At 37.7% G+C, this 24,740-nt stretch overlaps 1 protein-coding gene and 1 long non-coding RNA gene across 3 annotated transcripts in view; one reads left to right on the forward strand and one right to left on the reverse strand.

Annotated features, from left to right (window-relative positions):
* LOC144324185 (uncharacterized) overlaps positions 1-24,740 on the reverse strand; it is a 196,262-nt gene that overhangs the window by 75,891 nt on the left and 95,631 nt on the right. The window lies entirely within an intron of this gene.
* LOC144324183 (uncharacterized) lies at positions 9,805-14,117 on the forward strand. The gene is made up of 3 exons (XR_013389608.1): positions 9,805-10,102; positions 10,885-10,994; positions 11,192-14,117. It is a non-coding gene; the product is annotated as an uncharacterized LOC144324183 (long non-coding RNA).

Consider the following 24,740-nt stretch of genomic DNA (forward strand, 5'->3'; position numbering starts at 1 on the left):
TCCTTTAATTTTTTTAAAGTCGAACATAATAGAAACCATATGGTGCATGGATAGGCAGCCCCCTGCCATGTGTAGTGTATGTAGTTCTCCTGACCTTAATGTACACACTAAAGACCACCAAAGAGGAGATAAGTCTCTGTGATATTGTTTCAAAACCTCCCATTAAACAGGTTTGCCTCTCAATGTTGGATCTAGTTCAGATACCTACCACCTTTCCATGTCAATGCCTTAGCCATGATATATCTTTGAATGGTAAGCTATACTTATTTCTAACAACTAAACTGTCACAATCTCTAAACTAGAGAACAAAGACACTGCAATAGCAATAAAATGATCTTACTTATTTTAAATACCAATGAGAAGTAAGGTAATAACAACTGCACAGGTATACCTTATTCAAACATTCTAAAAAGTTTAAATCACTATAAACCAAATAACCAGGAAGGAAGATAGGTAGGATGGCTGTCCATCTTCATCCCATCAGATGGGGTGAAAGAAAAAGCTGCATCTTTTGTATTCACAAACTCTGAAGTATGTTGTAGAAAACCAACAAATATTAGCAACAACAACAACAAAAAGTCCCGTGGTAAGACACTGGTTCTCGTTTGTACACTATACAGTATAAAATAGTCTCTAATATTTTCACTTTCACCAATATAATGAGAATACACAAATTTTATTCTGGACTAGGAATATAAATTTTAGATCTCCAATACAGATACATCATCTCCCACAACTGATCCTCTGATTCCTTCCGACCCAGGCAGGATAACCAATTCACTGCATTCGCTAACTGCTTCTCTTGGGACAAACACCTAGGTCAGTCCACATCGCTGTCTCTATCCATGTAAATCTGTCTCAACTCAGTGGCTTTCCCTTATAAAGCATAAGTAATTTTATGTAAGTGCAAAACTCTAGATCTGGGTCCTTTGAATTTTTTAAAAATATTTTATTTATTTGAGAGAAAGAACGCAGGCAGGGTAAGGAACAGAGGGAGAAGCAGACCCCCACTGAGCTGGAAGCCGGATGCGGGGCTCAGGGACTATGACTTGAGCCAAAGGCAGATGCTTAACTGATTGAAACACCCAGATGCCCTGATCCAGATCCTTTTAGAACATGTGAGACAATTGTTTCTATGTCCTGAAAGTTCCCTAATACACATACACATGCACACAAAATGATAATACTTAGTGTCCATTTCAAACACACTTGTCACCTGTTAGGAATATGGAGAGGAAGAACATAAGTTCCTACTCTCAGGGAGCTTGTAATTTAAAATAATAAGCAAGAACAAATAACAGGGAATGCTTGGGTGGCTCAGAGGTTGAGCATCTGCCTTCGGCTCAGGGCGTAATCCCAGGATAGAGGATTGAGTCCATGTTAGGCTCCCCATAGGGAGCCTACTTCTCCCTCTGCCTGTGTCTCTGCCTCTCTCTCTCTCTCTCTCTGTGGGTCCCTCATGAATAAATAAATAAATAAATTCTTTAAAAAAAGAACAAATAACAGTATCATCTAAAGGAAATAAGCACTGCAGTACAATGTGTAACTATATACCAATGTTACAGAGCTCAGAGGAAGAAGTGAATTTGAGCAGAACAGTTAGGGAAAGCTGTATGGTAAGTACAGCCAGGAACAACTGAGTTGGTAGAAAGATAAGAAAGGAAAAAAGAAAGAAAGAGATCTTGGAAATCACACAGACCAACTTCCTTTTGTTACAGATTAGGATACCAAGAGTCAGAGCACTGATGTGACATCCCAAGTTGACAGAGAGAGAAGTGATAGAAATGCAAAGAGAATTCAAGTTGCAACTACCCAGGTAGCATTTTTTTTTTCTCTACCAGATGAGTCTACATTTTCTCCAATTCCCACAAATCTACCTCATTCAAGAAAAGCAGACATTGGGATCATAAGATCAATAAACTATAGTCTTTGATAGGAGTTGGCAAACTTTTTCTGTGAAGGGCCAGGTTGTAACATTTTAGGCTTTGTGGGCCATGTGGTCTCTGTAGCAGCTACTCAATTCAGCCTTGTGGTGTGAGAGAAGCCATAGAGACTATGTGTATAGATAAATGTAACTGAGTTCCGATAAAACTTGTATTTGTGAAAAAAAGGAGGCAAACTAGATTTGGTTCATAAGCCATGGCTGTCCAGACCCTGTTCTAAGAGTGTATGAATTTTAAAAAATAATAATAAGACATATATTCAAGTTAAATCAAGTCCAATCATCATTATACAGTTAGAAAATACGCATTTGGACCCAAGTCTGTCAGCACATGGGCTCTTAACCATTCTTCTTTTTTTTATCTTAGAAACCAGGGCAATGCCTACCTGATCTCTCAAGATCACAATAGCTTTCAGAATTAGAGATGAGTTAATTACCGTTCTGCCACAAAATGGAGACAATTTTTGGCTCATAACCCAGATTATTCAGTACATAATACCTGGGTAAGCATTAAATTGGTAAACCAGGAATTAAGCTGATAAAAAAAAAGTTTGCAAAGGAGTTAAATCTGAGCCTAATTTGTGTGCCTTACATAATACTTGTAGTATTTGCTTGTCTTTCATAACCCTCCAATTCAGATTAATTTTAACTATTATTTTAGCCCTACAGACTCCTGAAACTTTTGACACACATTTCCATGGAAGTGAGAGATGCACTCAGAAGCTTTCATTTCCTTAAGGAAATGTACTGTTCTGCCTTCAATCGTCAGAAAGGTTGCTAGAACCATCAGATATTAATGACATTTTGCTGAATTTCAGAAGTAGGTATACATTATATAAAACTTAAGAGTGTTGCAAAGAAAAAGGAGCAATATAATACCCTCCTGCAGATCTTAACTCTGTAACTTCTACCTCCCAACCTGTCTGGTAAGTCAAGATTCTTCTCTACTGGGCACCACCAGTCCCCAGAAAGAGGTGCTTAGGGAACCCAACCAATCCAAGCATCCTGCTGCATGGCTAGGAGTTCTTACCTTGAAATTTAAAGCAAGAAAGATTATTTGAAGGTAATTCAGCTTAAATAAACCTGTGGCCAAATTTATTATATAGTTAAAGTCCTGCCACTAATCAGAAATATTTCTTCTATCATTAAAAAAAAAGTAAATTACACAAATTTGAGTTTCATTATTCTACAATCCTTCCTTTTCAAAGATACACAAATATTCTGATAGACTAGGAGAGCTTCCTAGTATGGAAAAGTCCATTGGGTCTAGCTAGTCCTGGTCCATTATCATTTTCTTGGCTTCATTTCCTTCATTAGTTTGAAAGGTTGAACCAATAAGAATCACTTTGAATAGAGGTGTTATTGAAATTATTGTCCAAGTGGCTAAGGGTACAGAATGTGGATGAATGAATTCCAAGTAGCTAGAGAGTAAATTCTCTCCAAGAGCTTATATAGCCCTGAGAGTAAACTCCACAGAAACTAAGGCAACTAGGCAACTCAGAACTTCGTGAGATAAACCCAGGATGGAACAAAGCAAGGGCACATGTCTCCAACTGCTTTGAAATGGTTCCTGGGGTAAGAGTGTATCAAACAATTGTGAAGAACATGTTCTATACACTATACAGAAGGTCTCATTGAAAGAAATTTTAAAAATAAATAAATAAATAAATAAATACATACATACATACATACATACATACATACATTAAATAATTTTCTAAGGACCTCTGCAATTTTTATGTGCTTTGGGAAATTAAACAGGAATGCATGTTTTTTTGCCATGTACTTTGGGACAGAATGCAGTCAGGCTACAGAAATTTCATTATACTTAATACTATCTTTAAAAAACTGAAATCAGGAGCAAAAAAAAAAAGAATTTTGATGCTGAATATGTCTAAAATGTTCTAAAAATTATAAATCAAGATTCTGAAATTATACTATGTACTAGAATTATACAAATCATAACAAATTAGAGATACAATATATGAATCTAGTGTAGAATGTATGTGCGTGTTTGTTTTTGTTTTTGTTTTACCAAGGCAAAGCTGGGTGCCACAGTCAGCGCCCTGCTCTGTAGTTAAAAAAAAAAAAAAAAAAAAAATTCTACACTATTCAAGAGGGCAGTGAAACAGAGTGTGCACTCATCTGGAAAATCCTCAGGCCTACATAGAGGAATCCCTATTGCTATTCAAACCCTTATGATAATCTAATCTAGAGAGATATTTTTCTTAATGAATGAAAATGGCTTCAAATGACTATAAACCTATGTTAAATTAGCACCCTGTTAACTTAATACAAATAGCATCTTAAGCCAACTGAAATTAAATGATCACTGAGAAAGATTATTATGAGACTTACCAGTCTTTATCTAACTAAAAAGAATTTTTATTTCAAGTGATATATAAATATCATTTCATTTATCTGATGATCAAACTTCAAACAATCTGACCTACCTAAAACACTACTTCAAATATAGAAAATAGGTGTGTGTTTTTTTTTTAATTCCCTGACTGGCAAATTGCCATCAGAAAAAGAGGAAAATCCTTACACTCATGCTCTGCTGAAGTAACCCGAAGCACCCCACATAGCTGGGTGGAAAATAAAGCAGGAGGGTAAATGGGAGAGTGATGAGGTACAGCAGGTGTCATCGGAAGGATGAGACAGGAGAACAATGCAAAGCAGACAGAACTATAAAGCAAAGGGCTTTGAAATTATTTGTGCAGAAATAAAACATCCTTTGATTTAAACCAAAAGTATTTCCGTGCAAGCATAAAACGATGTATCTTAGAAAATAAGACAGTGGTTCTCAAATTCAGCATGTATCAGAATCACCTGAAGCATTTGTTAAAACATAGACTGCTGGGCCCATCCCAAGTTTCTGACTTCGTAGTTCAGGGATGAGGTCCAATAATTTGCATTTCTAACAAGTTCTTGTGTCATGCTGATGCTGCTTTTCTGAGAACTGCCCTTTGAGAACCACTGATCTAGGATACAAGAATTCCTTCTTTAATGAAAAATCAGAAAAACAGAGAGGTAAACAAAGGAACTGCTCAAAATGAGACAATGTAAGCCAAAGGTTGATCCCTAAATGGACTCACTTACCAAGCCTCATCCTAAAGCACTGACTTGTCAGTTATTATTCTTGCTGTTTTTTCTTTCTTTGCTTTTTTTTTTTTTAAAGATTTAATTTATTTATTTGAGAGAAAGAGCACAAGCAGGGGGAAGAGCAGAGGGAGAGGGAGAAGCAGACTCCCTGCTGAGCAGGTAGCTTGATCCCTGGACCCTGGGATCATGATCTAAGTGGAAGGCAGATACTTAACACATTGAGCCACTCAGGCACCCCTCCTTGCTATTATTTTAAACCTGAGTTTTTACAAGAATAACCAGATTCTTATGGAATCTGTTTTTTTTTTTAATTATTTTTTTTTAAATTTTTATTTATTTATGATAGTCACAGAGAGAGAGAGAGAGAGGCAGAGACACAGGCAGAGGGAGAAGCAGGCTCCATGCACCGGGAGCCCGATGTGGGATTCGATCCCGGGTCTCCAGGATCGCGCCCTGGGCCAAAGGCAGGCGCCAAACCGCTGCGCCACCCAGGGATCCCCTGGAATCTGTTTTTCTAAACATACAAGACATTCCTAAAATCATACATTCATGCATGCTTTATAATCATTTGCATTATTATCTAAATCAATCTAAAATGTGGCAGCAACCTGTAACTATGTGCCTTGTTTTATGAACTGGTTGGTATGATTTCCTTAAAAGCTATTTATAAATGAGGCTTTCTGTTTTTGTTTTTGTCCATTTGTTTATTGGTCTGCATTTAGGTGACATCAAAGCACATTTAAAATATACAAAGGGATTTCAGTTTAAAGGAATCTTGCAGAAAAGCCTTTTTAAATCTGAATGATTATTACACACAAATTTTAATTCTCTGATAAGCTAGATTTTCATGCACCAGTTTGGTAAAAAGCAAACTTGTCAACACACTGCTCCAAAGATTTCAGATTTGAAAAATTACTTTCACCTTTTTATTTCTCTCTTGAGGTAATTCTCCTACTTCAAGTTAGCCTCATAAGTAAAATTGTCACATGTGTTACTTTTAATTTCTTTTCATCCTTGAGAAAACGAAAGTATCAAGAGATTCTTCCTTCAGAGCGGAAGGGCTTGTTTGAAACTCCAATGCTCCAAGCAATGCCCTAAGTAGGTCAAATTTCCAAGCTGTAATTTCGGCAGACAAATTTGCCTGATTCCCTGAGACAATAAAAGAGGATACTTCACTGCAAGGGTGTTTCAACTGTGGAATCTCAACCTTCAAAGTCTTTGCAGTCTAGACCAACGCAACCCAACCACCCATGACATGCGAACATTTGCTTGAGTACAGATACTCATTCCAAAATTCCAAGCTATACTTGGGGTGCCTGGCTGGCTCAGTCAGTAGAGCATACGAAGCTTGACCTCAAGATTGTGAGTTCAAGCCCCATATTTGGTATAGAGATAACTTAAAAATAAAATCCTAAAAAAGAAAAAATTCCCAACTATGCTTATACATTTCTCCATTCTGAATGTCTTCTTTCCTCAACTTATGTTCTATTCATCAATCTTTGAGTCCAACTCTTCAAGGTCTTACCCAAACACTTCATGTCCCAATGCTCTCTCTGTTTTCTCTATGCCTCCTAAATTCACTTCCTATATGGCTCATTACTGTACATTCTGTCTGGTGAAGGGCTTTAGCTATTTCATAGACTGCTTTTTATCCTTAAGTATAGAATCAGTTCTTCAATGTTAAGAAGTATATCTTATCTAGCACAACCATAGTTACTCAACACATAATTCTTCAATATTCTATGTATAAAAGTTATTAATCTGTACCTATGATAGGCCTCATACTCCTGTCCAATTAACTCACAACTGAGCTCCCTGTGGTGGTTCATCTCAGAAACTCTTAGATTTCCTTGAGATTGCTTCCCCCAGCAGGAAATATATGGGCTATTTCTTTACCATGGCAGAAGAACAAAGTACCAACATGGAGTAGCTCTGCTCTTGTGACAGCCTTGCCTTCTCTTTGAGATCAATTTCCATCCAAGTCTCCACTGAAAATATTTTGTGCTCCAAATAATTGAAAGTTTCTATGGTGATATAACAAAGGGCTTCACTATTATACAGTGGGCATTACCTCTCTTCATACACAGAGCAGTGTTAAGTATGATGTTTACTCTGACAAAACATCCCAACACAGAAAACCAATTCCCAAATACAGTATTACCTAGCACAATGGTTAAGAGTCTGGGCTTTAGAATCAGTGATGTGATTTGAAGGGTTTCTGCATTTTACTGGTGGTATGACTTTGGACTAGTTATAATCCATCCTTGGATGTCAAATGTGAAAATGGGATCAGAATGACCCCTGACCACACTGCTTTAAATAATCAATTTAGATGCTGTCTATAAAGAACTTAGCAACATCTCATACAAAATAAGCACTTAATAAGCAGTAGTTGTAAGTATTATTAATGAGATTTTAGTCAAGCAAACTACAGCTCACAAATACGGACCACTGGGGCACCGAGAAAGCATGAAAGACAAACAGCTAAATATAGGCACTGGCCTGGACACATGTGGCTGTTAATCACAAGCCACTAAGTTGCCCTGTCCTAGAGGCAACCAGAAATCCTGTTGGTTTTTGAAAAACAAAATAGGCCTATGAGGGAGATGGGGAGATTCTCCTATAGAGTGGACTGCTCAGCAAATATGGCATCAATGAATGGCTTAAAGTATATCTCCTATAGGACTCATAGCCACAGCTTTCATTTTCTTCTGTTTTTCCTTTTAATTCTTTTCCTTGCCTGATTTGCTCTTTCCCCTTCTATCACTAGCCCTAATCAATGCAGCAGGTCAGGTTGAAAGAATGGACAGCCTCCGAGCCACATACATTTAAACCACTTTAATGCAAATATTGATCGTAGGAGCATAGACACAGGGTGGGCTGCATTTTTTTTAATGGATGTGCTTTTTTTTCTGGGGCTGTGCTACCCATGATAAAACAGATCACTATAGATCAGCACTCCACCATCTTTCTATGCACAGAAATGCATAAGGAAACCCAAAGCCTGGGCCGCCTTCAATGCTGAGCTTGTGAGCCTCCAAAGCAGGTGTTTCAATAGTCTGCTGGACTATATTTTCTTAACCATTTACGCTTTCCTTCTCATACTTCCTAGATGAGCTGTATTGGTGTACACAAAAGTAGATTATCAGAGAGGGTGTGGTACCTTGTGTCACAAAAATAGTTGTGCAACAGTGTCCACTATGGTAAAACGCTTAATTCCTGTGTACACAAGATTATCAAAACATTGTATTAGATAGCCACTATCCAAGGCATATTTAGCAACAGAGTCCAAGTCTGAGCTGAAATCCAAACTGAAAGATCAAGGGCAGGAAAGAATTCTAAGGGCCACTTTGAAATTTGATACTAAAAAGATCTGATATTCTATCTGTAGGCATTTTTAGGTTGGACTGGGGAAAAAAAAAAAAGGAATGAAAGAAAGAAAAAGAAAACCTGCTTGTACAAAGAAAGCCTGCTTGGCCTATTGCCAAGAGAGGAGGCGTCACAAACTGGGTAGTTTGAAAGCAACACAAACCAAGCTAAAACCAAAGAAAGGAAAGGGGGGAACAACTCGACTTAAAAGCCCCAAAGGAACACCAGTTGCTTCAAAGCAAAACTAGTTGCTTTCAGATGTTTTTTAATTCTATTTTTTTTTGATAGGTCTGTAGTTGCTGTTGTTGTGGCCTGTTATAACTCCAAAGGAAAATTTAAAAATAAAATAAAATAAAATAAAATAAAAAAACCAGCAACCTTCCACCACATTTACGGAGCTGGCCGTGGGGATGGAAACATGAGACCATCGCAACCTTCGCCACCCCTGGAAGAAGCTTTTTTGCTTCTTCTGCAGAGCGCAGCCGGCCACCCCATCTTTATGCAAAGGGGTAAATGTCACCGTGAGGAGGAGCAAGCGAGATGTGTACACCAGGTGGACAGGATGTTCGCTGTGGGCTTATCAGCCTAAAAGCCGCAGATAACTGGAGGTGAAGGGGAAACCGAGTGCTATGCAAAGTGGGAGGGAAGCAGGGCGGAATGAAGCCTCTGACCTTGGGAGAGCCGAGTACCAGCGGAGCAGGGGGAGGCCGAGGAGGACGGAATGAGGGATCCCGGGCTGTAATATATTCGGGTAAAAATGGGGCTGTCATCTTGAGCTACAAGTTAGAAAGTTATTACTTTTAATATGCCACTACCTTAGGCCTATACTGTTATGTAAAAGAAAAATAACCTTGTGTGACAGTTTAACATTGATCGATGTGCCTGCCAAATGCAAAGAGATAAATAAGCAGGTGATGAATAAACAGCACTTCAAGTAAAGACATTACGCTGCATGCATAAAACGGCGCCAGGCACCTAGGAGCTGTGGGTGGCCGGAGGTTGGCCATTTCATGCCCACTCAGTAAAGCAGACTTAATCGCTTCCAATATTTTCTGTTAAAAAGCAAGCTTAATGAGCCAATTTCACAAGCCCAGAGAAACTGATTATTATCTCTGAGTTCCAACAGAGTTGGTTGTTTTCCAAGAGCTAGTTTTTTTTTTTTTTTCTTTGACTGGATAAAAAAAAAAAAAAAAACCAACAAAAAAAAACCCCTCTTTTTTAAAAAAAAAGAGAGAGAGAGGGAGAGAGAGAGACAGAGGGAGAGAGCGCGCGCGAGCGGGGGCGAGCCGGGGAGGACGGCGGCGGCGGCGGCGGCGGCCGAGGGCAGGGCGCGGGCGCGGGCGCGGGCGCGGGCGCGGGGCGGCCACTAGATGGCAGTGTTACCCCGCGGTCGGCGCCCCGGCCCGGCGCGCGTCCGGACAGGGCGAGCGGCTCAAAGCCGGGCCGCTGGAGCGGGCTGAAAGCAGCCTCCTGAAGAGTTCACACCCTGCCCTCCGCCCTCCGCCGACCCTTTGTCCACGACGGCTCCATCCTCCAGCCCGGACGCGGCGGAGACACAAAAGGGGCCGCCCCCGAACGGCCTCCTTGCAGGAGGCCAACAGCCCAGGGCTCGGATTATTCTTCTGAGCAGCCGCGTTTCACAAAGTGCAGGCGTCCTTTCTACCCGGTTGGACCGACTTCTTCCTGGTGCTTTTTGGGGTTTTGTGTTTTTTGGGGGGGGGGTTGCCCTTAGGGGTTTGCGATCTGCGCATCCTCGCAGGGCTACGCCCGTGGCTGCCCCAGGGCCTGAAACCCCCAGGAGCGAGTAGCCTCCTAGCTTTTCACCATCTATTTACATTTTTCCTCTCGCTCTCTTGTTTGGGGCTTGGGGGGTGAGGGGGTGGGGGATGCTAAAGAAAGGAATTTGCCCTCAAAGGTGTAAAGCTCTTAGTGAAAAGATTCCGAGCCGGGAAGGGGAAAGAGCACCCTCCCCGGGAGGCCAGTCTTCCTCGCAGGGGCTGAGTCCGCGGCCTCCTCCAGCTGCAGGCCCACACGGCGACGGCTCAGGATTATTTTCACCAACTGCAGTTATTCAATAGCCACTGGCTGAGAAGACCCAGAAACCAGGCCTCAGCGTATAATTAACTCAGATATTAAAAACAAAACAAAAAAATTTAAATGAACTGCTGTTAGGTTCTAAATTGAGATGCACGTTAATTATTTATGAATATTCATAGAAAACTTGAACAATTTCCAAACTTGGCCTTTCGTTTCTCATCACTTAACCAAATAATTGATGTGTGGGGTGTGTGGGTGGTGGGTTTTTTTTTTCTTTCTCCCCTCCGTAGGATAAATTTTTCTAGATGTGCAACAAAGCTATCAAATCCATTAAGATTTTTTAGATTCATTTTGTCTAATGAGGAATCAAAAGGGAAGGGGCTTGGTTCTAGAGAAAAAAATAATTTTAATCTCTTATCTTTTGCTTCTAGTCACCTTGTAAGAGAAGAATGAAATGACACTCAACATTGGTGGTTCGTGGGAAAGAAAATTGGGATCGCTGAGGAACTTTCAGAAGCAGGAGATTAAATTTTGACTTTCTGTACGTGGATGGTGGAGTAGAGAGAGAGGAGGGGCAGGGAATGTCTGGGGTGGGAAGTGAGCACAGAAATGAAACAAGGTACCCAAAACTCCAGAACTTATTGTAGGTAATCGTTGCCACTCTTCTCATTTAATTACTCTGAACAGAAAGCCCCTGGGTGTCCCCTGAGTTTCAACACTTCTTCTCCCTCACCAAAGGTCCCATGGAGGCAGCTCTCAGGTTCTGAAGAAGCTAGCTCACCAACCAGAAGAACTCATCTCTGCTGAGAGATTAACCAACAGCCACGCTGGATTTTCCAGTGACTGCAGAACCTCGTGCCTGAAGAACAAGCAGCTATTCACCAGGACTCCTCACAAGAAAAATCAAAATCATGAACACTCCCCTGATGCCTCATTTTAAGTCTTCCATTACAAACAAAATGCAACAAAACAAAATACAAGAGTTAAAAGGAATATGTGGTAACCCGCATCAGAACTCTGTCATTTCAGTGATTTAAGCAACAAAATCCTCTCCAGTTTTAGGCCAAGCACTGTGCTGGATGCTGGAGACAGAGAGCCAAGATTCCTGTGCTGTTTTCAAGAAGCTCACTGGCTGGTGGTTCCAACACCGCGAGAGAACAGAGAAGTCCCTGGTGCCCAGAGGTGCCCCCTCACCTCCCCCACCACCGCCACCCCAGACCTGTTGGGTCCTAGAGGCTACTTCAGTTGGGAGTGGGCTGGTGAGAATAATTCATTTCAGAGGACTGCCCTAACAAATTACCACAAACTGGTTACCTTCAAAGAACAGAAATCTATTCCGTCACAGTGCTGGAGGCTAGCAGTCTACATACAAGGTGTTGGCAGGTTTGGTTCCTTCTGTAGACCAGGAAGGAGGAAACGTCCATGCCTCTCTCCCAGCTTCTGGTATTGCAACAATCCTTGGCCTTCCCTAGTTTGTAGAGGCAACATTCCAATCTCTGCTTTTGTCTCTGTGAGGACTTACTGGTGTTTCTTCTCCTTTTCTTATAAGGACATCAGTCATATTGGCTTGTGGGGTCCACCCCCTTGAATGCTTCCATCTTGGCTAATTACAGCTGTAAAGACCTCATTGACTAAGAAGATGACATTCTTAGGTTCCTGATAAACATACATTTGGGGTCAATACTATTCAACCCAATACAGAGGGCATTTCAGGCAAGGATGCCAGAGACACAAAGCATCCTAAGAATTGCAGGTAGTTCCTTGCAGCTTCAGAATAAGATGCAAAAGAAGTATGGGGAGAGTTGGATTGGAAAGGGAGGCAGAAGCAGGTCAAAACGGATCTTATCTAAGATATTGAGGAGTTTGGATATTACAAAGGTGGCAAAAGAAAGTGGGTTTAAAGCAAGTAAACGTTAAAAACACATTTTGCTAGGGATATAGATATTTGGAAAGTAGTGAAATTGGAAGCAGGTGTATCAGGTGGGGTGGTGGTGCAGTAATTCAAGATGAGACTATAATAACACCATGCCCATGGGGATGAAAGGAGAAAAAAATACAATTTTTTAATTAATAAATTATAATTTTCAGAATTTCAAGTGGGTAGAATTAACAAAATATATATGTTTTAAGAGTGAAGATGTGGGAAGCTGGCAAGAGAAATGAGGTTAATCATCAAATCATTATGCAAGGTCAGAAATAGATTCTTAAGAAGAAACAGACTTGAAGACTAGAGCACATTGGAAACTGGTTCGATTTTGTGTATGCATGCGTGTGTGCGTGCGTGCGTATGTGTTGGTATATGCATTAGAGAGGGTGAATTTCTACTCTGCCATATTCATGGAAAACAGCAATACTTAATTGATACCTAAGGTGAGACTTTCAGCCTTTTCCAAGATCTCTAAATAATGAAGATACAGCCACAGACAGCAACTTGACCCACTAAAGAGATATGAAGAGGGAGAGAAATGGCAGTATTTCCACTCTAGACAGAACACTTCATTAAAAACAATCCTCAATAAATATTGAAACAAAGGTACTTCTCTCTCATTTATTGCCAACCCACTCACCTTTTACTCATTGATATGTTCAATGACCGGTGTGTTTGCAGTACTTGTAAGTACTCATGCTCTTTCTTAAGTGGTCAGAAAGATGATCACAGAACAAGAGCCTCAACTCCAATAAATAGAACACTACACATTTAATACAGGCCAGCAAAATGGACTATAATATTTAGTCAAACAAGACCAAAATTCAATTCAACTCAGAAAAAAATCTGAAGCACGAAGCTAATCATAGGCTCGGATATTTATCCCAGTATATGGTTGATAATTACTGTGATGCATGACAAGAGTTTGTGTCAAAAACCAAAAGAGGGCATCTGCTCGCTTTTCTAGATAAAAAAAAATTAATTCTTAGCAATTCTGAAGCAACGGAAGCTCCTACCTGTTTCAACAAAGTTCAAGACATTTTAAGACATAGTCAAACTAGTTTAAATTGATTCTCTGCATTTGGAGTAAATTCAGAAAGAAGTTATTTCTGCAATGTAAGATTTATGCTAAGGTAGAAACAAAAACACGAAGGTCAAAGAACTGCCAAAAGTGCAGACGTAGTAAAGGACAGCCAGCTGCAGCTCTAATTATCCATTACTCTTACATCTTCTATACGTGAGTACAGAACAACTCAATTGCTGCTGTATTTAGAAAACTATAATAATGGCCGTAATTAGAAAGAGAAAAGGAAAGTAACTTAAGAGTGCCTGCAAAACACATAATTTTCAGAAAATGCAAAAACATACAATAGATTTGCTACTTGAGTCTCTCAAATGGAGACTTCTACTTGAAATCTTGAATTACAAGAGATGTAAATTTCTCCATAATATTAAGAACAATTACCCATGATTTTTTTTTAATCTAGAAAAGTGAGCAGATGCCGTTTTCACATTATTTTTTATAGAATTATTAGAATAGAGATAAGTGAATTGATTGGTCAAGAAATTACCCTTATATTGGGATAAAGGCTATAATTAAAGAGAAATCTCTGTGAAGGGTCAAAATAATCAAGATAATATCTTCATTAATATATTTTGGAAGCAAAACTAACAGCACTGCCAGTATGCTAATACACGCTCCTACCTAAAGACCATGATGCTTTGTCTCTGAAGCATATTGGTATAAAGTGCCAAGATTCCCATATTGAATGTATTCCAAACGTTCAAATTGAAATATATTAATATTTTCTAAGATTATATAGATATATGATACTTGTGTGCATGTGTGTGTATCCCCTCCCAGGGTGTAGTTTCTTTTGTTCCAGGTAGCTTCCCTTCCGTCTGTGTTTTCAATGCTTATTTTGTCAACTTCACTAAGTGCTAGTCCATTCTAAGTGGGCAAAGGCCCATTGCCTCAATAACTATCTAGGCTGAACTCGACACTGTATCTACAACTATATAAAATGCCTTTAGCCTATTTGCAAATATTAAATATTTTATTTAATATTTAATATTTGCAAATATTAAAAGGTTTTTTTCTGAGACTCTTCACCAAGGTGGTAGCCTGTGCATGACAGGTGCTCAACAAAGGTTGTAGAAGGAAGAATAAATGTGCCAACAGGGACAGTCACCTCCCTCATTAAAATGCTCAACCGGTTACATGTTTCATTCTTCCTTTCTGGACTCCCCCCTTGACAATGAACTAACCCTTATCAGTTAGTGGATTCTATTCTGTATATTTTACTGCATGTACTCTAATAGGTATCCCTTGAAGTAAACAAAAAGGGGGGGGGGGTACCCCTGGGTGGCTCTGCGGTTTGGCACCTGCCTTCAGCCCACAGCATGATCCTGGAGTCCCAGGATCAAGTCCCACATCGAGTTCCCTGCAGGGGGCCTGCTTCTCCCTCTGCCTGTTGTCTCTGCCCCTCTCTCTCTCTCTCTCATGAATAAATGAAATATTTAAAATAAAATAAAATAAAATAAAATAATCAATCAATCAATCAATCAAGGACCAACCCCCACCCCCCAAGCCCTATGCCCTATCTGATAAAAATGATTTAAATGGTCATATCAAAGAATCTGTGATGTGAATACTGGTTAAGGATATAGAGCTGGGTGATCCTTAGCCACTTCAGATGTCATTGCGGATGCTCTACCTTGCTAAAAGAGGCACCCATCAGAAAAATCAAGAGGGAAGGGATGTCCTCACATTATTTATCAGGCAAAACTATGGATTGAGATATTGCTTATCATTTCATTTTCTTCTCAAATAAAATAGATTTTAAGGTTCAAACTTTATTTTAATCCTTTTAATGAGAATATTCTAGAAACTAGATAACAAGTATCAAAAGAATAGATTATATGATCTTTAGCTTTCATAGCATGGTAATACCAAAACACCATTTTGACCCTGAGAAATACACAGTCTAATAAAAGGGTCAAATTTTCACCCAGCACCTAGTGGAAGCCAGAATGACCTTGGCTTGACACCCAGCTCCGGCAGTTACATGTTGCTGAACTCACATTTCTATTTCCTCACCTATAAAACAGACATATAAGTAAACCTCCATAGTTTATAATAAGAATTGCAACAGTAATGCATATAGCTTAATCCAGGTGTTCTGTATATGCTAGACTCTTTCTCTTTGACCCTTCCACTCTAAAAAAAAAATCCACACTTCACTGCTTTCTTAAACAAGATATACATAACAAAATTAATTTTCCTTGACTTCTCCCAGCCAAGTGGTTGTAATACATTATTTTATAACATATAATCACAAAAGAAGGCTTTGTTTACATAAAAAAAACTTCTATTCTTACAGAATACACATTTTGTTTCCATCGCTTACAGAGAAAAGTTTTCTAAAATATATTTGTTCTTTTTGTTGTTTTAATGATATTATAAATTTAATAACTAAATAGATGCATATTTATTTGAAAAATACACAAAAAAAGCACAAAGAAGAAAATAAAATCGCCATAATCCTCTCACTCAGAGATAATTACTGCTAATTTGGGGGCCTTTATTTTCATTCTATGTATTTGAATGGGATAATTGCCTGTGTGCTGCTTTGTAACCTTTTTACATTTATTAATATTTTATGAACTGAACACCCATAGTCTTAACTAGTCTACATAATATATAATATAAAGATCATTTTATTGACTGCATATTATTTTATATCATGGATATGCCATAAATTATTTAATCAAAGCCATATTGTTAAACATTTAAGGTTCTTGTTGATTTTTCAGCAAGCCTGATCTAATGAACTACCATGTACTCATGACTCAGTCTCAATGGTTATCCACTCATGGGTAGTCTTATTTCATTCATACTCTCACCTATCTCTTGAAAGGAGAACTTTAAAAAAAATTATAATATCAATATCATCCATCAGAAAATTTGCAATAATTCTTTTGTATCATCAAATACCCAACTAGTGCTTTCTCTCCCTGACTCTCTCTCTCTCTTTCCTCCATCCCTCCCTCCCTCTTTCCTCCCTCTTCCTTCCTTCTTCAAATTGATCAGCATCCAGTAAGATCCACACACTATAAATAGTTAATGTCTCTTTTAATCAAGAGATTCCTCTGCATCTCTCTTTTTATTCCCTTGCAACTTATTTGTTAGGGAAAATAAGAAAAAGAAAAAAAAAATCGTTCAATAGATTTTTGGTATTTCTCCTATCCTGTGCTGATTGCACCATCATTTGTATCATTTAATGTGTTCTTCTATTGACTGCATTTCCTAGAAATAGCTACTTAAATCTAGAATTTTGCTCAGATTCAGGTGCCACGTTTTGGCAATATTTCTTAGGTTGTAGGATATGATGCCCTCAAGTGGTATATAATATTGGACTGTCTTTCTTTTTCTGATGTTAGCAGATCCAGTACTGATCCATAATCAGTATTATAAAATGGTGATATTCTAATTATAACAGTTTTGCCAATACAGAAAACATGCAATAGCTAAAAATCTTATAGTTCCTTTTTGTTAACATCTATGTGCACATGTTTATATTTAAGAAAATTTCCTAAAAATTAAATATCTGAAGCAAAGTAAATTTACATTTTAAAATTTATATTCCCATTTCACCTAACTGCACCCTGGTAAAGTTATACTAACTTCCATCTCAATGTCGGGTTATTATTGTCTTCAACATTTATATTAATTTGTTTGCCAAGAATGAGAAACTCACTGTAGTATAGTTTGCAGTATTTGGCTTACCAAAATATAAGGCATGCTTTCCTTAAATTTAAATTTGTACTTCTTCTTTTGTGAATTGTCAGCGCTTGTTCTCTGACTACTTTTCTTTTATGTGTCCATCTTTTCTTTTTTCTTTTTTTCTCCCTGGCTTCTTTGATATACTTTGTTAAGTATTATGGAAACTGATCTCTGATGAGTAGTAGCACTATTGTAATATATAAAGACACCATGTACCTGTAACATCCAGTTGCTTTCTATGCTGTGTTTGACCAGCCTAACAGTTTATGCAAGATCCTCATCAAAAATTGCAAAGCAGACATCTGCAAAACAAGCTGAACATGACTGACATACTATTTTAGGAATGGTATTTTAATTCATTACAATGAGGGACTGAGGTAACTGGCCTAGTCTACCATTGTTCTCAGCAAATGATTTTCATTTCAAGTTTGTTTTCCTCTTATAATTTAAACATTATGCCAATTCATTTTCCAGTAGCATTATGCTTAAGGAACACAGAACATTATACTAAATAGAGGAGACCCTATAAAAATCCCTGCACCCTATATAAGGATTATACATTCACTTATCTCTTGTCCTAGCTTTGCAAGCATTCTTCATCCTCCTACAAAGAATGAAAAGCAATAAGCACTTTTATTATGATACATTTAAAAGTAATAAGGAGGGGCACCTGGATGACTCCTTCAGTTAAGCATCCAACTCTTGGTTTCAGCTCAGGCCATGATCTCAGTGTCAAGCCTCACGTCAAGCCCTGCAGCGGGCCCCAGGCTCAGCACAGAGTCTACTGCTGGAGATTCTCCCTCTCTCCTTCTCCCTTTGCTTCTCCCCCATGCCTCCCCTCCCCTCCCCAAAATAAATAATCTTTTTAAAAAATAAATAAAAGGAAATAAGGAACCCATCACAGCTGAATCACTATAAGTATAAAGGCTGACTATTGCTACTTACGAGTTCTATACCTATACATGCCATATGTCATACAACAGGCTCTAATGCTGGAAAGCAGTCATGCACATTCACTCCAATTTTTTGAATATTTTTCTCTGAAAAGTGGAGTTGCAAATAATTCAAAGTATAGGATTGACACGTTAGCATTTATGTCATCTAAGCCAAATCTAAAATGAAAAACAATAATAATATTTAGTAGGAGATGTAAAATGTTAAGCCTATTTGGTGGGGAAAATACTTAGAGCTGAATAAGGTAGCTAAAAGGTAAGTTAGGTCTTTGCCACATATGATTTGTGCATTCAGACCATGCAAATAGAATTAATTAGTGCTTAAGTCACTTAGTTGCAAGTAGTAAGCCAAACTCCATGGTTTTCCAATGTCAAGCATATATAATGCATAATGGAGATAATGTGGCATCTTCTAGAAAATGGAAAAGAATGAAAAGGGAAGAGAAGGGAAGAAAGAAGAGAAGGAAAAAGGAAAAACAACTTGCTAAAAATACTTTCATTTCAGAGAAACCATCTTTTAATTATTATTAAATGACTACAATGCTCTGTTCACTAAATTCAGCCCCATTACTGTCTTTTCAGTTAAACTCCAGACAAGTCCATCTTGGAATTGTAGTGTCTACATAAACCCAAATCTCACACGTGAATTTCCTTAAAAGATTACAGATGGACACAACTGAAAAGGCGGTCAAAACTATTTCAAGGAAGAAAGTAAACTTTCTTACCTTCTTAGAAATGAGAAATCTTCCTCAAGAATGGTTATTTTGAATCATACCTATCAAAAGTGCTAGCTGTGTGGTCTGAGCTCTGTTTGAGCTTGCTGAACTCTGTAAGAGAGGGAAGAGGCCTCCTTCATTGGGCTACTTTGAAGTTTAAATAAAGTACTGCATATAGATCCTTCATACAGTGGCTGACAGCAATGTGCTCAGTGAACATTAGCTACTGCTGTCATCATCATGATGATCACCACTGTTATATCATCAATGTGTCTGGAAAATTTTACATCAAAATATGTGACCTATAGAAAAAAATCCTCATCTGGCAAGGATGCCTTATTATACAGTATATGTGTATTAAAATAAGTGTCTTAATAGTAGCCATATAGTGAAATCAGGTTCCCAATGTGGGGGGGGGAAGGGTTGCCTCCAGGAAATATTTGTCAGTGTCTGGAGACAATTTTGTTCGTCGAAAAGCAGTAGTTGGCTATTGCTAATGGTGTCTAATGGGTAGAGGCCAGGGGCGCTGCTAAGAACACTGCTACAGTGCACAGGACAGCCCCCTACGATGGAGAACAATGGAACCCAGATACCAATAGGGCTGAGGTTGAAAACTATGCAGCAGACTCAACTTACTCCAAAAAACCAATCTAAAAAGAAATATTCGGGCCTTTGCCGAAACAAAACTTTTTAATTCTCCCATGTATTTTTCTAATTTATATTTAACTGCAACAGGATCCAGAAACAACTTAAATAAATTCATTTAAGGAAATAGGATGGATGAGACCCACTGCCTCAAAAAGCTTAGTTTCATAATCAGAGTTACTGTGCCCACTTAAAGAGCCATGAATTTATCATTCTTTTCTTGTATACGCTAGTAGTTTATTTATATGTTTGGGAATTTCTTAAGAGGCACTAGCAATTTCTTACATTTGATGCTGTAATGTCTAGAATGTATATTTTTATCTTAATGATTTCAGTAGGAGAAAAAGTACATGTTAGCCATATGGAAAAGACAATGCGGTTTAGTAATTAAAACTGAAAAGGTAAAGAACTATGCAGTAATTAGAACACTGATTAATCAGCTGATAATTTTATCTTGATTAATGCTGCTGGTTTCTCTTCTTATTGACCTAGGAAAGGTAGGTTTAGACCAATTAAATATAAATTATTCTCCTTTTTTTACATTCTGGGCAGCTTCCAGTATTCTAAGTCATACTACATTTAAGAAGTACTATTGAAATGCTTTTACTAAATTGGGCAGCTCAACAAAAGATAGAATTAGGTTTATGTTCCAAATATGCTCTTGCTTTTATCTAAGCTAAATTACACAGAACTGTTTTATTTCAATATTATCCAAGGAATATTAAAATTAGAGTAAATTGCTATTTTTAAAAAAAACCCTCTGATAACATTCTAACAGTAAAAAAAAACAACTAGATTTGACTAAGTCTCATTCATTTTGCTAAGTATAACATGAGAAATCAGAATTACTTAAGTTAAAGAATATAACTAGTTATTACATATAGGGCTTCACTTCTTGGAACCCTGTGGCTATGCTAGTTAACAGAACAAATCATGCTAGTATTAAGGAGACACAATCACTAATTCTTAGCCAATCAGCTTTCCTTTTTTTTTTTTTTTTCTTTTTTTGGCTTTGAGATATAATTGATATACAGCATTGTGTAAATTTAAGGTATACAACAGGATGATTTTATATGTATATTGCAAAATGATTACCACAATAAGGGTAGTTAACATATCCCTCACCTCACATATTTACCAATTTGTGTACATGGTGAGAATTTTTAAGACCTATTCTCTAGCAAATTTCAAGTTCACAATACGATATTGTTTATTATAGTCACCATGCCATATATTAGATCCTCAGAACTTATCTTAGAACTAGAAGTTTGTATTCTTTGGCCATCTTCACTCATTCTCCCACTCTAACTCCCTACCAGCAACCAGAAATCTACTGTTTCTATGAGTTCAGTTTTCAGGATGCCACGTCTATGTAATATCAGACGGTATTTCTGTCTCTGGTTTAATTCACTTAGAGCCTTCAATGTCCATCCATGTTGTTGCAAATGACAGAATTTTCTTTTTTTTCCCCATGGCTCAATGATATTCCATTGTGTATATAGACCACATTTTCTTTCCATTGTGTATACAGACATTTTCTTTATCCATACATCTGTTGAAAGACAGACATCTTGTTTCCATGTCTTGGCTATTATAAATAATACTGCAATGAACATGGGGCTGCCATAGTGATATAGTGATTGCATTTTCTTTTGATATATACTCGTAAGTGGGATCACTGGATCATATAGTAGTTCTATTTTTAACTTCTTGAGGAACCTCGGTACTGTTTGCCAGAGTGGCTGCACCAATTTACATTCCCACCAACAGTGCACAAGGATACCCTCTCTTCACATCCTTGCCAACACTTGTTATCTCGTCTTTTTTATAATAGCCATTCTAACAAATGTGAGGTAATATCTCATTGTGTTTTGATTTTTATTTCCTTGATGATTAATTATGTTGAGCACCTTTTCAAGAAACTGTTGGTCATTAATATATCTTCTTTAGAAAAATATCTATTCAGGTCCTTTGACCATTTTTAAATAGGATTATATTTTTGTTTTTGAGTTGTAAGAGTTCCTTCCTTACTTCTATCAGTATAATATGGTTTTGCAAATATTTTCTCCTATTCCATAGGCTGCCTTTTCATTTATTGATCATTCCTTTTACTGTACAGAAGCTTTTTAGTTTGATGCAGACCCACTTCCTTTTTAGAAGCAGCACCTACTCCAGCGATTTTTCTTCCACTTGTTCATATTTGTTTTTGTCGCTGTGCTTTTGGCATCATATGCAAAAAAATAATTGCCAGGACCCAAGTCAAGGAGTGCTTTCTCCATGTTTTCTTCTAGGGGTTTCACAGTTTACCAATTAGTTTTCTATAAGATATCCCCCAAAATAAATAGAACAACTTTTTAAGCTTCCTGAATTCCACGGGAAGTATATCACTAGGGCTAACTTTTTAAAATCCTAAAAGACCTAAAAAAATAGCCAGAAGGACTAAATGAAAATGATTTAGAAAGAGTAAAATCTTTCTTTTTTATAACTAAAATGATTACACTCAAGTGATGGATAAATGTCAAAGGAGCCCAGCATTTAATATTCCCTACCTCTCTAAAACATTTGAAATACTTGTGGTCAGACAACAAAGCTAAACTAAAAACTCCCCAATTTGAAATTCAGTATTTTTCTATATCTAAAAAGATCAGGTTATATATAGTACTCAATGTCTGAGTTATTCAAATAATTTTAAAGTTGTTGATTAGAGAGATAACATTCATTTGGGATCCCTGGGTGGCGCAGCGGTTTGGCGCCTGCCTTTGGCCCAGGGCACGATCCTGGAGACCCGGGATCGAATCCCACATCGGGCTCCCGGTGCATGGAGCCTGCTTCTCCCTCTGCCTGTGTCTCTGCCTCTCTCTCTCTCTCTCTGTAACTATCATAAATAAATAAAAATTAAAAAAAAATAAAAATATTGTATTGAGGGACACCTAGGTGGCTCAGTGGTTGAGTGTCTGCCTTTAGCTCAGAGTGTGATCCCAGAGTTCCAAGACTGAGTCCCACAACAGACTTCCCACAGGGAGTCTGCTTCTCCCTCTGCCTGTGTCTCTGCCTCTCTCCCTCTCTGTGTCTCTCATGAATAAATAAATAAAATCTTTAAAACATATATTTATTGAATCTCCTCACATGCAACTATTATCACCAGCACCAATATTCACAATTTATTATGTACTTAATATATAGTAGGTATTTAAAAGACATTGTTTCACTTCATTCTCACTACCCTATAGAATAGGCACCCTTATTCCCATTTACTATTAAAGGAACTAGACTTCACAGAAGTGAACCAATTTGTCCACAAGTGCACAGCTAGGAAGGGGTAATTTGCAAGTTTCGATGGGACACATAAAAGGGAGTAAGACAAACCATGTTCATGATTTCACATCTAATACAGTAAAGCAGATATATAATAACTATACCTCTAACTATGGTAACTATATTTACTTAGTACATCTAGCCAGAACTAGAAATTAAAGTCACCATTTCAGATGAGCATTTTAGAAATTGTTTTTCTGCCATAGAGTGTTTTGATCTTCTCATAATACTATAAAGCCACATATTCTCAAAAGAATATGAAAATTAACTACATTTAACCAAGGCTGATATAAACCAGGACAGACTAGAGATGTTAAGGAGAAAGAATAACCATAATTCCTTTAATCCCATCTACTAGATACTCATTATTATGTCCCATAATAGAAAAGATACAACAAATGTTATGCCCTGACCTTGGCTATCTTATCATCATCCTAGGAAAATTGTTCTGAAATCTAAACTAGATATAGAACACCACTGAGTGAAATATATTAAAACACCACATTGAATATCACTGCGGCCTGTGGTTTCCTGGATCTTGTCCTCATCTTCTATGTGGGATCCAATCTCATTTATCTAGAAGGTCTTGATAGATTAATTCATGGAAAACCAACCTCCTTCATCTTTTCCTCCTCTCAGCCTGCCCCGTGTAAGTCTGGTCCTGGAATGTTTTTCTAGGCTACAGTCTGAGGAGATGTGAAGGAAGTGCTATGGGTACTCATAATCTTAGAAAACCTTGTGTGTGTGTGTGTGTGTGTGTGTGTGTTCAAGGCATAGGAAGATGATTATAATAAAAACAGCCACCCCCAAAAGCCAAAAAAAACAAAAACAGCATCACCTAACATTATTTGTGCATTTGCTATGAGACAGGCACTGTAACAAAGGTTGATATTTATTGTATTATTAACCCTCAAACAGTACAATGAGTTAGGGTCTGTTTTAGCCTCATTTCATGGATGAAGATCAAGTCACAGAAGGATGAAAAAGTAGAATGCAGGACATATGGGAATTAGATTCAGGGAGCATGACTCCACTCTCCTGGCTCTGATTTTCGGTTATTTGGACCATGTTGCAACATAAATTCCACGTGAGAAGAGAGAATGACTTATCCATTTTATAGGTAAGCATGTATTCAATAGGCATATCTTTCTGACTAGTGGTGGTTTAAACAAGTGACTAATTTAATTTTCCATATGCTTTGCTGCCTGTAAGTTTATAAAATGCACCCAAGTGTCCAGTGAGATTTCACAGTCACTGTTAATGATAGGAGGCTGATATAGGAAATGCTTGCTCAATTAAATGCTTGAGTATGAGATGATTTTAAAAACGATTTCTTGGTTTTTCTCCCATTGAAAAAGCTACCCACTCAAGAAGTATATTTAATACACTTAGCCTCTTGCCAACCTCTGTTCAAGTTGCTATGTTTTATACTAACTAATAATGTTTTATTCATTCACTCATTTGATAATGCCTCTTAGATATAAGATACAGAAATGAATGAAGTAGTCCTTATGGACTTTACAGTCTAATTAGCTGGAATAAAAATTAAAATTACATGGAAAACCAGGGACATTACATGTGTTATTCCCCTATAGAAGTCAAGGAATTGATGTCTGAGTTGAGATTTCAACTTCAGACAGTTATTGAAACTTGTATTAAACAGAACAGTCACATGCAACATATGTATAGCTCTTAGTAATTAACTAAATACTTATTTTGTCCCTCACAACATTCACTTAAGTTACATCAAACTGCTGTGTCCCTGTGCTAGAGGAGAGAAAAACTGTGGCTCTAAGAAATAGGTTTCTTGCCTAAGCATATTGAACAAGCAGTAAACTAAGACCAAAATTTAAGCTGTGGTGGGAAACCAAACAAATAAAATACTAACAAAACTATAAATACATACACATATGCAAGATTATACAATAAAGAACTAGGTAAACAA

This window comes from Canis aureus, chromosome 11 (genome assembly GCF_053574225.1).
Source record: "Canis aureus isolate CA01 chromosome 11, VMU_Caureus_v.1.0, whole genome shotgun sequence".
Lineage (NCBI taxonomy): Eukaryota > Metazoa > Chordata > Mammalia > Carnivora > Canidae > Canis > Canis aureus.